This window comes from Protopterus annectens, chromosome 7.part0 (assembly GCF_019279795.1).
Source record: "Protopterus annectens isolate FY-2018-M chromosome 7.part0, PAN1.0, whole genome shotgun sequence".
NCBI classification, from domain to species: domain Eukaryota; kingdom Metazoa; phylum Chordata; order Ceratodontiformes; family Protopteridae; genus Protopterus; species Protopterus annectens.
The window spans coordinates 954,431,882-954,449,413 of NC_056739.1; positions in this window are offsets into that span (position 1 = coordinate 954,431,882).

Below are 17,532 nucleotides of genomic sequence, written 5' to 3' on the forward strand. Positions count from 1 at the left end.
GTTATAATATAAGATAATATTTCAATATGGTGACCCCATCTCCGTAATGTTGTGTAGGGGCAATAGCTAACGCCTGGTGAACAGCCTGATAGAGCCAATTGTTTCCGATGAACCCATTACGCTGCAGGTCGGCGCGATGATTCGCAAACCCGGCGCTCATACCTAAATCAGCAGTACAACGGAAAGAGTGCGAGAAATATGGTATCGAGCATTTGTGGAACGTAAACAATCGGCTAAGGTATGTAGGTCCTGCACGTGAGTAGTGTACGGTGTAAATTATGATGGGCGACGGTTGTAATGTGCGTGGTAAATGGTGTTGTAAGTAATATACGTATTCATAATGTAGAGTGAGTGCGAGCGGAGCGCATTCCTGCTGAGCATACTAACCATCAGGATGCACTGTGGGTGCACAGTGGGACATCATGTGCCACAGCCGGGATGTCCTTCAGGCTGCTGGCGCATAGAGGGTATAACAGGAGAACAATGCCACACCACATGTTATAGTGGATGTTCATCATGAAGTGCCACAGCAAGTGGATAGGACATGTATGTATACTCGTCACAGCACAATAGCGTGTATGGGTATATCCCCGCCATGTCATATGTATGTGCGCCTCGACGCATTACCGTGCATGCCTTGCAGTAGGGGATACTATGTCAACTATGTAATGTAAAGCTGACATATAGGATATGACAGACATCATGCTACAGTATCATGTTGCAAGTAGTATCATGTATAATGAGTAATTGCCTATTGGCGTACACAACAGATGTATGAGGAATATTGTAGATATGGGACAGAGTAGTAGCATAATAGCCATCTGAAATGAAGGAACACTGCAACTGGCTGCCCAAACGATCTTGTGTAGCAGGTGCAATGTGGGTAACAATGAAGTCTGGCAGGCCATAAACACATGTAGTGTACACAGTAGTATTAACTCTCATAGTAGGTGTCCAGTGAATAAAGTAGAGTATGGGTGTCAATCTGCATGTTTATTAATAGTACTGCTGTTAGTAGGAAAATTTAAGGACTACGGTCACTCAAATGCGAAATATCACATGAATAAAAGCACTGTGTGTCCTGTGGGATGTGCATGATCTATGGTCGCACAGCATGGTGCGTGTTGTGTCTGCGTGAAGTAAATACAGAAGCTTAAGTTTCATGCGTAATGGCAGGCGGTGTGCTATGACCTTGCTGAGGTCCGTTTCAATAGCTCAGCAATTGCTCATGGGCGAGTAGTACATGCATCGTACGCGAGGACATGGTCCGTCAGAGCAGAAGACACCCCTGGTGTAAGGTGGTATGCAGATGTACAGATGTTTTTCCGTCCGTCAGTCGGTGTAAACTGGGTTCGGAGCCTGGTATTAATAATCATGGTACATGACAATGCCATGCCAGCGGGGTTATCGTGAGCCATTGGGGAAGGTACACCATGAATGTGGTATTGCAACCCGGGACCGCGGTGTAGATGTGTATGCCACAGGTACAATGGCTACTCTATGTACCATATCACACATGTACAGATAGGTAGCCTGCAGTATGTATCCATGCCACAGTGAATACGGTAACCACAGGACCATGGGGTATTTGTGTGTGGCTGTAAAGCAACCATGTACACTCTGATATGCATGTATCGGGGCCAGTATCCATGTGATAGCCAGTGGAGGAATGTTGCTATGCAAAGGTGAGCATGAAATTATGTAAATGCATCCTTAGATGCCATGATAATCTACCAAGAGTGTGGTATCTGCTACGTCCACACCGCATGGTTATATCAGTACGCAGCTGGTGGAGCTTATAATGTAGTGCTGCATGTGGGATATCTAGTATGGATGAGTACTCAGACAGCATGTTGTATGTAAGCAAATAGTGAACATGAGGGGCTCCACATGATCGAGGGACTGTGTAATGCCATATGTACCTGACATGTAGAAGGGGTGTAGCATGATATGCTTGCTCCACTGTGCGTGTCCTGTCCAGGAGTCAGGTATAGCCTGGCTATCCTGAAAGACACAGGCGATGTGCAGGTGGATGTGTACGCTGTTATTACCAGAACGTGGAATGGTGCTGAAGGGCAAATGAGGACAATAAACTACCGAGCTGCCCCTGTACCACAACAACCACTCCATGCAACAAGGACAGGTGGCTGGGCATGTGTATATGTGGCGTGCTGTGGCACAGAAGCTCAAATATGGTGCCAGTAAAGGCATTGAGGCTATCAATGCAGGCGTGAAGTAACGCTCGAGGATGTGCCCCAGTGCCGCCAGAATGGTCCAGCTCATGGGCGGGGCGAATGCGTCCACACGCAGCGCCACCCAGTGGCGCTAGCGGATGCAGGTGACGGCCAAGGTACACAATGTCCGACAACAGTTACAGAATTCAGCGGTTGGTGGTATATTACACCAAACAGGTTACGGGACATACAGCCAGGGAGACTGGAAGGTGCATAATAGCTGCGTCTCAGATTCCAATCGCAGCATGGTGCAGTACCATGTGGCTGTGTCCACAGGGACACTGATGTCTAAGTGTATGGATTGTAACCTCTGTAGTAGAGAAAGAGCGTATTGCTGAAGTACACTATTGCCTGGCATGTTGCCAATATTATCTCAAAGTCTGCAATGCTCGGTGACTTGTTGCTGCACGCTTATTACTGAATGGATGAAGCAAACAACATTAGACATACTACCATATATCGCCTGAGTGACCCGGGTGATTGCAACAAAGCGTGTGTCATGTGTAGGTAGCTAGCCTTGAGTATGTGACATCTACCATGTATTTGATACAAGTGATGCACCCCACACATGTGAATATACACCACCATGTACGCCTGCACATGTGCCCATTACGCGTGATGCGTATGGAACATGACCACCACCGTGGGCTGCCTGTGAAAAGCTGGGGTCAGTACCCGGGCCATGCCCCTGTGGAATAAGATGGTCCCGTCACCACCGTGTGTACATGCCACGAAGCGCACTGTGGCGCATGTATCAGCACAGTTATGTACACCGTCCACTGTTAAAAGCCGCTATTAACAACTCCCGTGCTGGCGACGCCAGCAGTACCGGCTGTAGAACACATGTTCCATGTATGCCGCAGCATGGGTGTGTCCAGGTGTGGTTAGGCAGGGGTCAGGCTAAGGCGTGTTCACTACCAAAGGGGATAACCCCAGGTTTGCTGGCTACCTGCATACATGGAGGTATTGCTGGTGCAGTGTGTAGGTATGGTGGGCGTTGTAATGTGTCACCATCTGGAAGCGCCCGCGCGTGCGCGGCGGGTGCCCGCCTGAAGTGTGCGGCGTCAGCATTACGGCAGTACCAGCCAGTTCAGGCCCAATGGGCGACAACACAGACAGCATGTAAAATGTGTACAGTGGGAGCCTGTTATGCGGTGATAATGTGTTCAGCGGTCGCCAAATATAGACGCAATATGGAGCACCTACGATGTACTGTGTTTGGTGCAAATATCCAGCATGTGTAAAACACTGTGTGATGTTGGATCCCCTACCTGTGGGTGTGTTGCAGTCCAGGTATGTGCCTGGGAGGTATGTGATCCATGTGGCTGAATTTGTAGTGTGGCTGTGTAGAGGCAGGGGAGGCAGGTCTCAGGTGCACTGCAGTGATAAATGTGGAGTGGTGCACTAGGTGTGTGTGCTCTGCTTGTGTGCAGTGACAGTGGAAGGTGTAAGCATTGTCCCACATGACCCCATGCCATGCTCGCCTGTTACAGCTCTGCTGAGACAGTAAATATGTGACACTGCCACAGAGGCAGTGGTGCAGATGTACATGTGTGCTCCACACCCCAGGCAGATGTCTCGAATGCGTGCTAAGGCGCAGTGGTCGACCAGACTGTCATAGTGGCTGATACCACATGCCTGTATAAGTATAAAAAGAGCAGGCAACAGTTGCAGTGAGACAGAGTAGGTCAATGTGTGGACAGTGTCCCTGTGTTCAGGACCACTGCCCATCACTGTACACTTACAGACACTTTCAGCCACCCAAAGAGGGTGAATATACTGTTGAGCCATCATATTGTCCGAAGTACACGAAGCCAGGGGCGCCATCACAGGCAGTCGCTACAACACGTTGTATGCATTGTGATATATTGTACCAGGTGATGCGTCATGTGCAGTTATGCTGAGTTGCACAGCCGTCTTCACACCGCCTGGCAACATATCAGTGCATGATGCCTAAAATATGATGTGTGGAACTGCACTGTGATCCATGACAGGGTCATCTGAGACAGGTGGTGGTATAGGATGGTGTAACTTGTCTCACCAGATATATACTGGTGCTGTTGGCCGCTTTTCATGTTGGGGCCACCAGTGGTGACTGCAGTGGTCATACAGACATACCGTATTACTATAGAGTACCACCATTATTGTAGATGATGTGTTACTACGTGGAATGTAGGTGTGTCGTGGAATGTTACCCATCCAGATGTGATCAGTGCAGTCATGGTTGCTCTATTGGCATCACACCCATCCACAGCTGCTCAGAACCCTGTCCCTTAGGAATAAGTCAGCCGCCTGGGGCATTGTAGTGTGTGTATCTGCGTGCAGGATGGTGTGGCATAATCTACTACTGGTTGGCTTACGTATTAGCTCCAGGGTTGCTATGTGATGGCTGGAATACGCTATTATAATGTATAATGATGGTATCCCAATGACGACATGGAATCATTATAGTAAGCAGGCTGGCATGTAAACCATGTACAACAATGACTGTGTGACAGACACAAAATAACGCGTGGAGCCATGTCGAATATGCACCCATGAGAAATTCACCTCAAATGAGGTATGTTGCACATATTGATGTACAACTGTTGGGCAGGCACAGGCATGGATGCAGACGATATCTCCTCTCGTAAGTAAAATACCATGTAAGTAAGTATTGTAGCTGACTAATACATAGGGATAGTTGAGTTGTACTCACCACATAAAGTCACTGCATATCCGCCATGTAGTGGCACGCGACTGTTGGGACATGCCTGTACATATGACCATGTCCCCATAGGTATGTGGGAAGCATGTGTACAACATGTAAGCAACCTTATCATCAGTTGTGAAGGTATGGCTGCTTGGGGTGTACCTGTGTGACAGTTCTGGTAATGTACAGTACAGTGGCCGGCATGCCCACATGCCCTACGACAGGCAGTATTAGCCTGAACATGCAGCTACAAAGAGGGTGATGGACTGGCAGCAACCCACATGAGGAGATGGCACGGGCGCAAACCCACTACCACCTTTGTCTAGCAGTGTGTATTGTCCATGACACATTAGCACCGAGTAGGCGCCAAAGGCAGCACAGCAGTACAGGGTGGCATGCATATATGATCATCAATACCCTGTGTGTTCCACCACTTAGCTCTGTGGACAGATTGGACACCAACATAATGTGTAGCATTGATATGTGCACAGCACATCACCGCTTAAGCTACTGTAGAACAGGCTTATTTTATGGGAGACATGTGTACAGCAGAACGTGTCATTACACTTAAACACATTATGTATGTTGAACCCCACCATCATTGTAGTCTATGCCACAGACAGATGTTCACGCATCTGCAGTATGGCTATCTGAAATAGTCCTGGCCTAGTATAGCTGTTAAGTAACAACATACTGCATGGCTGTGTGGAGGGTCTGTACCATACTGTATGGTCCACATATAAATAATTATGCTCCCCAGCAGTGGGGAATATCCCTTGTCCTATTACATGTGATGCCTATGTTGTGCCCACCACCACGTCCCTGTGGGAGGATGGTGTTAGGTGTGTAATTGCTGATATAGTGGTAGCAGGCACTGGATGTAGACATATGGGTAATAATACATGTCAGGCTGTATACCATCCATGTGGCACGGATGGAGTAGTGTGTGGGTACATATAGTATCAAAAGAATAAATACTACAGCACATAGCACCTGTCAGGTAATGTATGCATGGGATGCTTATACTCAGCATGCACCATATTACTCCCCACTAAGCAGCATAAAGTTGCCTACCTTGTAGAAGGCCATTGTCCATATCTATGATGATAGATATGTAATGTCCATATACATAGCAATGATATGAATGACAGCCATCACATATCAGTATTCCCAGGTGGGATTATTATCCCCGTGCCATGTATGTGACATACTCCTTAAACACACTACGCAGCTTTCCTCTGTTTTGTTTACGGTTATCATAAAGCCAGGTTACGCAGGCGATGGATGGCAGGCACTTGCATCTTATTTCAACCGAGCAGTAATGGCACTGATGCACCTCTGGGTGGTGTCACAGGTGCTGTGTGTTGGTATAACGTATGCGTATGGCGCTATGTATGTGACCTTCCCTTCTATAATGTCATGCGGTTATACAATGTCTCAGTGTATCATATGCAATACAGGTGAGCTGCAGTGAACGCCCAACACCCGCACAGTGCTGTAGATGCACAACATTACGCATGTACAGTGTGTTCCATGTATGTGTAGTGTGCCACTGCTGACATTCTCCTCATAATGGTGCTGCGCATCGCCATGCCTAGTGACATATACACAGCATCCAGGTGTGAATAGAACTGTGGTACAGTGGGACACCGTGCTAACTGGTATGAACACAGGTGCAGGCAGGCACATATGTCCACAGTAGCAGGTTACCATCAACATAGGTGTGGGGTAAGAAAAGAAGTTTGATTTTAATAGATATGGTATGATTCTCACCGTTTAATGGTGTGATGCCAACACGTCAGCTGTGTCAGGCGCCATCATGCGCATCGCAGAGATTACTGGGTGCAGATGTCGCATACGTTTCACAAGCAATGGGCGTCCAGCGGTGCGCCAGTACATCAGTGCAAAATGCGACTCGTCACTTCATCATTATGTCTTACAGATAATGCCACGCCTCGCTGCCAGCCTTCAGCCACCAGGAGTAGATGACGCATCATACCATTGCTCCATGATTAGGCTAAGCGACCTGCTATTCAGCCATGTTCCGCAGCAAGCACAGCAGCGTGGATGACCTGTGGCAGGATATGCGCAGGAGGTGAACAATGCCGGTGGCAACAACTGCACCTCCACATATATATGCACGCTACTGCATTACACCTTAATACGGCACGGGCACATGTTGCAACGCCAGAGTGGCTAAGGTGGAACAGGTGAAGCCACCAACCCAGGCACCTAATTCACACACATGAGTAGCTTCCCGCTGGTTCACACCCAGGAACATCATGCAGAAACACCCCGCTGCCATCGCGGGAGGCAGGGTAGTTCCAACCAATTCCAGCTGCTCATAAGCCAGTCTCGCATGTGTGACACTGACGAGGTGGGTGTCAGTTGTGTATACCATATAAATGCGCTCAACACACGCTTTGTATATGGTCATTACAGCCGTATACTATAGTATAAGATGCTAGAAGTTTAGAGACATGCGTGCATAACATGCTACTGCTTTCACAGTACATGATGTGACATGTACAGTGCTTACTGTATTACAGTATTAGATAATGTGTATACTGTTGTGTCGCCCCTTAAGGCTGGTAGGCCTCTGAGGGTTTGCTGCGCTATGCGGGTTCTGTCGCAGGTGAGATTGTTGCTGGGGTAACAGGCATGTTGGCAGTGTATATTCGCTATGCGGGTTGTGGTATGACATGCAATACCTGGGTTCGTTCAGTCACTTACGCTGTTGCACTACCTGACACACGCCACCCATGTATAGTAGATATAAACTATTGCAGGCACTTGGGCATGACAATTGCATAACGCATCGGTGTGATATGCAGTCAGCTATGCATACAATGGTGGAGGTGAAATGGCCACGGCTGCATATGTAGTATGCATCGAATGCTACTGTGGTGGCGTACACAATACCAATATAGTGAGCTGTGATCTGCCAGCACACAGGGTAAGGCTTGGCCGTGACCCATGCCCCCAGTATTGTGGCAATATCGCTAGACATGGCACATGACATGTCCCATGCATCGGTGTTCTGTCTGCGCATTGTCACATCTTCGATGACATGACCTTTTGCGCTCGATATAAGGTGACATTCATACCGTTCTGTAGCCTTTCGGATTTCGTGATAATTCTTTAATTGTAGGTAGGTATGTCAGCATGGGCTATCATGAGGGATAAAATATGCTCAACACACACAATTGTTCATGCGACTCCAGTCAACATGGCTATGGGTGTATACCTATTTGCGCATGTTGCCACACAGGCTACCTGAGTGGGTAGATACCAAGGTAATTTTGTACACACATAAAAAGTGTATCATAGCTGTAGTGGACTACCTGTATTATCTGATGCGGTGCACACTAGACAACTAATGTTTCGGTTCGTATTACCGGAGGTGCCACCCATGTCTACCATATGCAGTTGTGTGAACAAAGTATGATCAGCAAATGCATGGTGCCCGTATAACATGCATTGCACAGAAACATACCTGTCTTGTTGCTACGCAGTGGCACAGTGCCTGTAATTTCATCAGAAGCGAGGACAGCTTCACACCTAACGCACACCTTGCGGTTATCTTGTTACACATGTATTCTATTCGGTAGCTCTGTTTCACATAACACCGCACTGTGACGCCCGTACATGGCATGCAGGGATACCATTTCATCACATGTCCACATGTGCCATCGCATTACGTTAAGGAGGCATGTCAAAGTGATGCCAGCCGTGTACTCGTTAACCTGCCTGTGGCCACATGGTGTATCTTGGTGATGGGCGTAAACTACCATGAATGTGTACTCAGTGTATGCTCACTGAAATGACATTAATTCCCTGCTTGATGTAGTGTGCACCCCAGGGTGTATGCGGCTACTACCACTATTAATGTTCCGCCTGGGTGCATTCACTGAGGCCGTGGTGGTGGGGAATGCTGCATGCTATTTCCTTGCCAGCGGCGATGTGCCTGTGTGGTGTGTTCATGCGTGTGTGTCAGCTGCAGTGTGTGTCTCGCGTGTGTGTGTGTGCGCGCGGTGTGTGCTCAGGTGTGTGTGTGTCTGTGCGTGTGTCAGCTGCAGGTGTGTGTGAGTGCGTGGTGTGTGTTCCAGTGTGTGTAAGGCAGTGTTCAGGTGTCTTTCATGCAGTGTGTGTGTGTGTGTGTGTGTCTTCATGCGGTGTGTTCCGCGTGGTGTGTAATGTATCTTTGCTAGTATGTCTCTTTTGTATTCACAGGTAGTGTAGGTGCTGCCTCCCAGAAGTCCATCTGATGCTAGTGTCCCCTACAGATACTAGCGTGATGACTTATATGCATGAGGCACAGCATTATTGTCAGCAGCTGTGCCATTGGTTAACATCCCACCTTATGCCCCTTCACCGCGACACGGTTCTGATGTCGGCTACACATGCCTCTGGCTATCACCATTGCCAGTTCCGAGTAGCGAGGACAGCCGCCGCCTGCTGGTGGCCGGAAAGCAGGAATGTGTGGTGAAGCTACAGAAGGCGTGGGTACACACCATGCTGCCAGTGTAATTGACGGTGATGTTACAAGGTACGTGGCTGGTGCTGCTCAGAGGGGCCTCGAGTAGTGAGGTATGCACCTGCTGTACAGAGTGCAGCAGCTGGTATCACTGGGTGACGATGTTCCAGATTCAGCCAGCGCGCAGGGTATCAGCGAACGGCAGAAAACTGTATATAGCAGATGCTGCAGATATCTTAAATCCTGCCCTAAATGAGAACATCCATCATTGGCGCACGCTCAAATAAGCAGCTTCGAGCAATGTTCCCCAGGCGTGACAGGGTGAGATGGCTGGAATCCTCGCACCGGTATGTCAATCCGCCGGTAGCCGCGGGCTGTTCGTGCTGGAACACCTGGTAGGTGAGGCGTAGGACACGCATGGTAGGCTGCGCGTCACCACGAAGTGTCGGTTTCCGGACAGGTGCCACCTCCTCGCCCACCACAGTTCCGTAGCAGCAGCAGCAGCTGGCGCTACACCAATCCACACCAGGTCACACATGGATCGCGGCCCTGGCCGGTCCCAGTACGTACACGGGTTCCAGCGACATGTGCTCATCGGAGTGGCCATCTACCACACTCAGTGCCCGCGTAATTTATAGTGGTATATCGGTTTACGGGCCAGATCGACAGTGAGTCAGATAACTGTACTGTATGGCCTGGGGCGTTCCCTGCGGTACCGCATTATTAACTCCAAAGGGCCATGATACCCAGCATACAACTGTAGTCCTGCTCACATCCCAATGGCCTGCCCAGTGTGCCACCACATGCTTCATCCAATTTGCAAGCCTAAAGTAATATAATACCCTGCAAGGATGCTTTTAAACCTGCCTATACCAACCAACAAAAAGTGCTGCAAAAGGGTCTAATGCTATGTGACAAGTTAGTGAGCATGCAAGGTGAATGTGCCCTTGAAGGGAAAGTGATGTGGAAGCGTAGTGAGGGTTAGTGGGGTGATAGGTGATAGAAGTAGGAGGTGATGGTTGTACTGACATCATGCAGCAGATATACCATGGGGAAGTGCAGGTGTGCAGCATACATTGAGCTGTAGTACACGGTATGTGTGACGCAGCATATGTGTGTAGCACCATGTTGGTTCTTAAGTTAACCTTGCATGCCCCATATGAAAATACCAAGTGGCAGCTCAGCACTATCAGTCCCCCATCAGAAGGTTACCATTGCGGCACATCTGGCAATATCAGCATACCGGCCAGGCACCCGCGCAACCTGGCGCGACTTACATAGGCAATTGCTGCTATAGGTATTATTACCAGTTATGTGCCCTGCCAAGTATGTGTAAGTCTACAGAGTGTGTGTGGCTTCACTCACCCTCTTGTAATAGCATTAATTTATATCCATTGTCCGCTGTCCTCTGTCCAGCAGTGGCAGATGATGCTCATGATAAATTTCCACTGCACATCCACACGCTGTAGGATTACCTCTTGACACAGAGTCAGTGAGGCTCTGTTTCACAGGGCTGGAATCCTTTCCCCATGTTGTGGGATCTCAAAGTATGAACTCAAGTCCCTCCAGCACGCCCCATTATGTCCGTAGTTGAGGTTTCTTGTTGCTGTTTGTGCCTATGGTTAGCTTGAGCCTAGGAGGCAGGAACATGTCTATGTCACCCAGGTCGGACATGGCCGTGTATGTTGTACTGGTGACAATGGGAGCACAAGTATACAGCCGGAGTCCCTCAGCTTCTTTCCGGCAGCGTGACATATGTTTCCTGCACCTTTATCCCTGTGTTGTGAACGCTTGAGGTCCCTTCCGAAAGTGCTGCAGGTGTGGTTATTAGTGTACATTCCAAATGGCGCTGTACCCAATCATTGGTCCGATGTGTGAAGAGGCACAGGGGTAAGCAATGACCTCCTGATAGATGTGAATCCCTTCATGACCAGGTGGGCACAGGTGGAATGTCTCCCCAACCACATTGGCAATGTGAGTAAGTTCTAGAGGCAATGTATAGGTTTGGTAAATTATGTCCCTTGATCACGCCCACTACAAGTGCTTAATGGATTACCACTCTATGTGGTAATTCTTGGGTGAATATGTATTTCCCAAGGGTGGTCTATACCTTTCCCAGTATGAAGGCCATGGGCTCTGGCACCAGTTATCCATATCTATGAGACCAGGTGATGTCCTAGTTCGATGTGTTGAGAGGGTCGTGTGCAGCCGGCCTGTGGCTTACCTGCCCAAGTACAATCCCCTCTATGTTTGCAATGCACATCAGAAAGCCGAATGCCGAACAGGAGGGCTCCATGACTGAGCCCCGGCCACCACTGCACCAGCTTGAGCCTGATATGGCACCAGGAACACCAACCCTGTGGGTTTGACTTCATCCAGTTGGCAAACCACCGTGGTGACATAAGGTTCCCGCATGTACGCTGGTGAGCCTTTCTCTATGATGCCCATGTGAGTGTGGGTTTGAACCCGCCAGGTAATGGTAGTCTGGGGCAAACCCCATCGTAATTCCATCAATGGTCTGAAGTGACCTCCAAACAAAGGTCAATTACAGGTCCGGAGGCAGATCTGCCCCACTAAAGTTTCTATGTGGGTATGTCGGTTTCTAGTTCATATACCAATGTTCTTATTACGGCCTTATGTGGACTCCTCTCTATAGCTTTGTATGCGCTGTCGGTTTATAGGGCAGTGGGATGTACAGATCCATGTGAGCACCACCCTGGTGTAGTGCGGGAATCCACAGCTGCCATATGCCATCCATCAGGCAGAGTCTCAGAGTAGTGCTTTATGATGAAACAGCAGCCCTTATAAAGGGGTGAGGGCTCCCACAGGCTAGTGGGCATTACAGCCGGGACACCATCTGGTCCCATTGATGCCAGTTCACTGCTTAACAGATATCAGCTCTCCCTGGGTATAGGGATGTTTGGGAGGCTAGACTCTGGATGGGATGGATAATGCCCCTTGGGGAGGGAGGGTAGATGTATGCACGGAACCTCGTCTGCTGGTTTGTTGGCAATGTCTGTGGGTTCAGTGATCATTGTACCATTCTGGAGTAATTCCTAACATAATCGTGTGCTTCCACCCATGTTCCTACTTATAGCTAAGGAAGGCCTTATGCGGTTGTCTTTATGTGTCTCTTGGTGCTCAGTCCCACAGGCGGCCTTGATGATTGTATGAGTGATCGAGCAGCACTGGTATTCATCAGTGATGCCTTCCCCTTGTACAGATATTGCTCTGTCATGTAGTAGCTTTCAACTCTTGTTGCACGGGTTTGTCAATGTGGCTGGGTCTACCAGATTCATGTGCCTGCCTTTTGCGGGACAAGGTCCTGATTGTACTAGGATCGCTGGTGCAAGATTATTACCTGGGGTGCTCATAGAAGGGTATTTGTATGGTTTTTTCAGTAGTGTGGCCTGTGCTTACCACTGGCATGTGGAGGTTCACTGGTCGAGCATGCGTGGTTCGGCTGTGTAGAGTTCACCGTCTCCCCATGCCGTGCTGGTGTAGGATGGATTCCAGCAGCTCACTATATGGTCTGGGACTCTACTCTGCTGAGGGATGTACATCCCAGTGGAGCATGTCATTCCCATGTGTGTGATGACTGGTGAACTATATGCTCTCCCCAGGTATGTGTGGTGCATGGTTGTTCCACAGCATTCAGGTGTGTATGAACACCTGAACCTTGGTGTGTTGTGTCCTGGGTAATGTTCCTGGTCTATGTGTATAAGTGGTTGATGTCACCCCACATGATGGTGTTGTGAGATATTCATACCACCAGTGTCTTCAGGAAGGCTGCAGGTATCCCGGGGTTTGGGGAGGTGGTCTGCAGCATGCAACAAAACTGGTGGGTGTCCCACCATGGCGCATCTGTAATCTGGATATTCCCGCTGCCAATGCGTACAACCTGAGGCGTGTGCATCCTTGTCGGCACTTCCTGTACAGTCCGGTTATGGTCCTGAACGCTGCGATATGGGGTATGACCTGATAGTGCTGTAGGTGCTTTTGCGCAGCCCTGAACAATGTTTCAGGCTCACAGCACTGCATTATCGGCATGTCCTCCATAACAGAGGCAATTTGAGGCAGTTTGGGCGAGACCACTGGCACTGGGAGCAGTATTACCTGTCTGTTCTCCATGGTTTGTAGTGCAGAGTGGCAGGTTTATCATTCCAGGGCTTCCTGTTCGCAGTAATTGTGGGGTGGCAGATGCCTTAAAGCTCTTGAAGACCAGGCCATGTGGTGCAGCCATCCCTTGCAAAGGGCGGCGTACAGCATAAAGTCAACTTGCGGTATGAGGGGAATTTGATCCTCAGACTGGGACATTAGGTAACTGTGCGTTGTTTATTTTCAGGACTCCACTTCGGCTGCATAGTGGCATCATACTGATAAGGGTGGGATAATTTCGCCTTAGTGTCAGTGATTACGCTGGCCTGGCTACACAATCGAGAGGCCTCTATGTCTTTCATGCGTATCCCAGGGTGGTATGTCTCCAAATGCGACACCGGTATGGCGCAATAACGCCGCTTATACTTGCGGGTTACGCTATGAGTGACCTGAGGCATGCGCAGGGATTCCAGCGCCCGGCTGCGGGTAAGCTTCCTACCGTGACTGGCTCCCTTGTTCAGCCCGCGGGTGGGACGCCGGTGCCCGATAGTGGCGCCAAATCTGGCCATAAGTGCTCCGAGACAGTGCAAGCTGTCAGCTCTGACTGTTTGTGCTACACTGGCTTACTTCGATAACCATGCAGTAGCCGTCCTGCGTCTTGTGGAGGGTAGCTTGCGTTCGTTTCCAGAGGCCTCCAAGTAGGTTCGCGACATGTTTTAACAGCTCTCCAGGCTGTCTTAGTGCAGTTCATGTGTTTGATTAGCATTTGCTATAGCTGGCGACACTGGGTTTTGTGGTGTGTATGCAGTGTCCTTTCCCTCCTGCTTGGGTCTCTTTGCTGTCATGGTTTGAGAGAGCACAGCCCCCATATTCCGCTATAATGTACTTTACATATCATGTGTTTAGTGTAGGTGTGTGGTTTTGTCCGCGGTCTTATGAGGGTACCGTAATAGTGTTTCAAGACGCCCAGATTCACCATCTGAACAGGAGAGGTCACTAGCAATTGACCCTTCGTATTGGCTAGAGAACATGTGAATGCATTTGCTGTGCAACTGTCAGTTGGGCACCTGGTAGGTGGGTGCCGCAGATTCTGAAGGTAGTAATTACTAGTATACATGTACTTTTACCGTGAAATATTTATGGGTGCAAGTGAGCTTTTTGTGATATGAGAACAGACAGTCGAGATTGCAAAAGAAGAGAGTTATATATCGTAAACCTGTTGAGCACGGAGCCAGATATAGTGTATTGTTTACACGGTACATGACGACATAAAACTAGCATTATTACAGCCAGACTGACGCCTGTGGTCGGTGCCACAGGCTAAGGGTGGCAGGATACTGTTACAAGGCACATATACAGGCGAGACATTCTGCAGGTCGGCGCAGTGTAAGTTGTAACACCCAGGTGCTACCTGTCAGCTGTGGCACAGTAAGGCTGGATGCTGCAACAGTACAGGAATATGCCCCATCAAGGCGGCGTATTACCCCGTGGCACAATAACTTACGCCAGGTAGATGGGACAATTCGTCTGCGTGGTCAGCACCCCACAAGACAATGCATCCACACGCCACATAGGCCTTGTACAGTGGCTAGTATACTACAGGTATGGTACTGACAGGGCTGCGCCACGCAGCACCAGGTACGGGATGTCGTACCCTGGGTGTGGTCAGTGTCCAGTCATGCAACACTATATCTGCATACACCCTCACCAACAGGCAGCAGACATGGCACATTATCGTTGACACACTGACATGGTATATTCTGGCCACATATGTCCACATCGAGGATATCAGTGTTACGCGTGTACTGCACCATCCACATCCATGCACCCCACACTGAGTGGTATGTACAGATCTATACATAAAGTGGTGTACACGGTTATGTGTATAACGTGGCACATAGTCCTCCGGGACCTATGTGGCATACATGGGCACACATTCCTGCACACATGTTATGTGCTAGGGAATGCCACACCTCGCTATATGGGATATGTGAGGCGTGCAGCAGCTGCATGTAGTGGCATCCTGCATACCACCACTGTATCTGGCAGCTGTGCCAATATTTGCACTTGGGAGGTGGTAGGGGTTGGGAGGGCGTGGCCATGTGATGGCGGTCATGACTTACGTCGATCGGCGCATGTGTGGCGATGGGTATGCATTATGGCCAGCGCTGTTGCATGTAAAGCAAGACATAGCTGAGAGCTGTACACTGTGGGCGTATTGGCGGTAGGATAGGTGTGGATGACACACCTGTGACTTCAGCACCTGCACACATGCATGTGGACAGGTGTTTAAACACATGGTGTAATAATAATATACTGCCAGTTGGCGCGGCTGTTACTATGTTACTATGCCACCCATATGATGGCCCCCATGATGGTATGCATGTGGTGAGGGTTAAAGTAACTGTGTTATAGACACTGGACACCACTCATACGCGGCTGCACGGAGTGCACAGTACACGCGTGTTACATGTATCCCCTGTTTGCCATGTGTGTATGCATTGCTACGTTGTGACGTGTCAACATACATGGAACATGGACTGCAATGGTATGGTATCACAGCTGTCAGCTACAGGTAAAACTGTACAAGGGTATGTGTCCCAGTGAACACCGCTACACCTCATAGCCAGGGGTGCATACCACTAAGACATGTGTCCACCTTCCACCTTCGTTATTGTGTATTACGCGCATTACAGTAATAATTCTGTAGCTATATGCATGTGGTACATCCCGCAGGCTTCGATATGTGTCCTGTGTGCCGAGTCCATGCACACAGCCAGGAAATCACATATATGACATATCCAGACATTGTTTCCGCTGTGGTACAGCTGCAGTCATGTGTCATATCTGTGTCAGGCCTATGGTATGTGTGTGGACGCACTCAATGTCGATGTATACTGACCGGTCTGGGGACGGTACATCAGCACCTGTGGGATCATTGATGTAGTACATGTGTATCTACTGCACAACGGACGTATTAATCGGCAACATAGACTTGGCGGACATATGTCACATATGCTCAAGTTGCTGGACTGTGGAGACATACTGCTGCACACCCATGACATGCTGCTGGCATGGTGCTTTATAGTGTTCACTGCAGTGTGTACATGTTCGGCCTGCAAACCGTGGCTAGCCTGTGCTGTCATCTGTGTGTAATGCGGTAACTGCATGTGTGTTCACACCTGTGCATGTGTACAATGTGGGTTTAACCTATTCCGGCCGCTGACTTGCGCTGTGTGCACTCCGTCTGCATGTCGTGAACTCGCACGCTAAAAGCAATATACTACATGTGTGAGCATGGCGGGTTGCTGTTGTGTGAGGATTACTACACGATGTGGTCCACATTCTGCCTTCCATGAGTCTCACCCCATGTGGTAGTATGCATGTCTGCACTGTGCAGATTCTGAGTGTCTGAGCATGCCCAGTGAGCAGCTGTGTAGATGGACACACACGGTACAGTGTACTTCACACCGTGCCGATCTGCATTGATACCTACATGTGCATGCCTGTTTCCCTTCAAGAATCAACTGCTCGCGTCTGTGGCATGGCCGGTGCTGTTGTTGTGGTTGGATACACGACGGTCCACATTCTCGTGCCTTCCATGATCTCACCCCATGTGTATGCATGTCTGCACTGTACACAGATTCAGGAGTGATGTCTGAGCATGCCCAGTGAGCAGCTGTGATGGACCACACAGTACAGTGCACACGGCGCTTCGTCTGGGCGCTTGATGCCCCGTGGTTGCGGCATGCCTGTTTCTTCTACGCAACGCCACATCTGTGGCATGGCGGTTACTGTTGTGTAAGTGGACACACACGCACGGTCTACATTCTGCACCTTCCATGATCTCACCCATGTGTATGCATGTCTGCACTGTGCAACGATTCTAAGTGTCTGAGCATGCCCAGTGAGCAGCTGTGTAGATGGACTGGTGACACAAGGTGCGAATTTTACACCAGAATCTTCACGTAGCGTTGATAAATTCTGCAGTGTGCATGCCCTGTTTCCCCTTTGCAACTGCCATGTCTGTG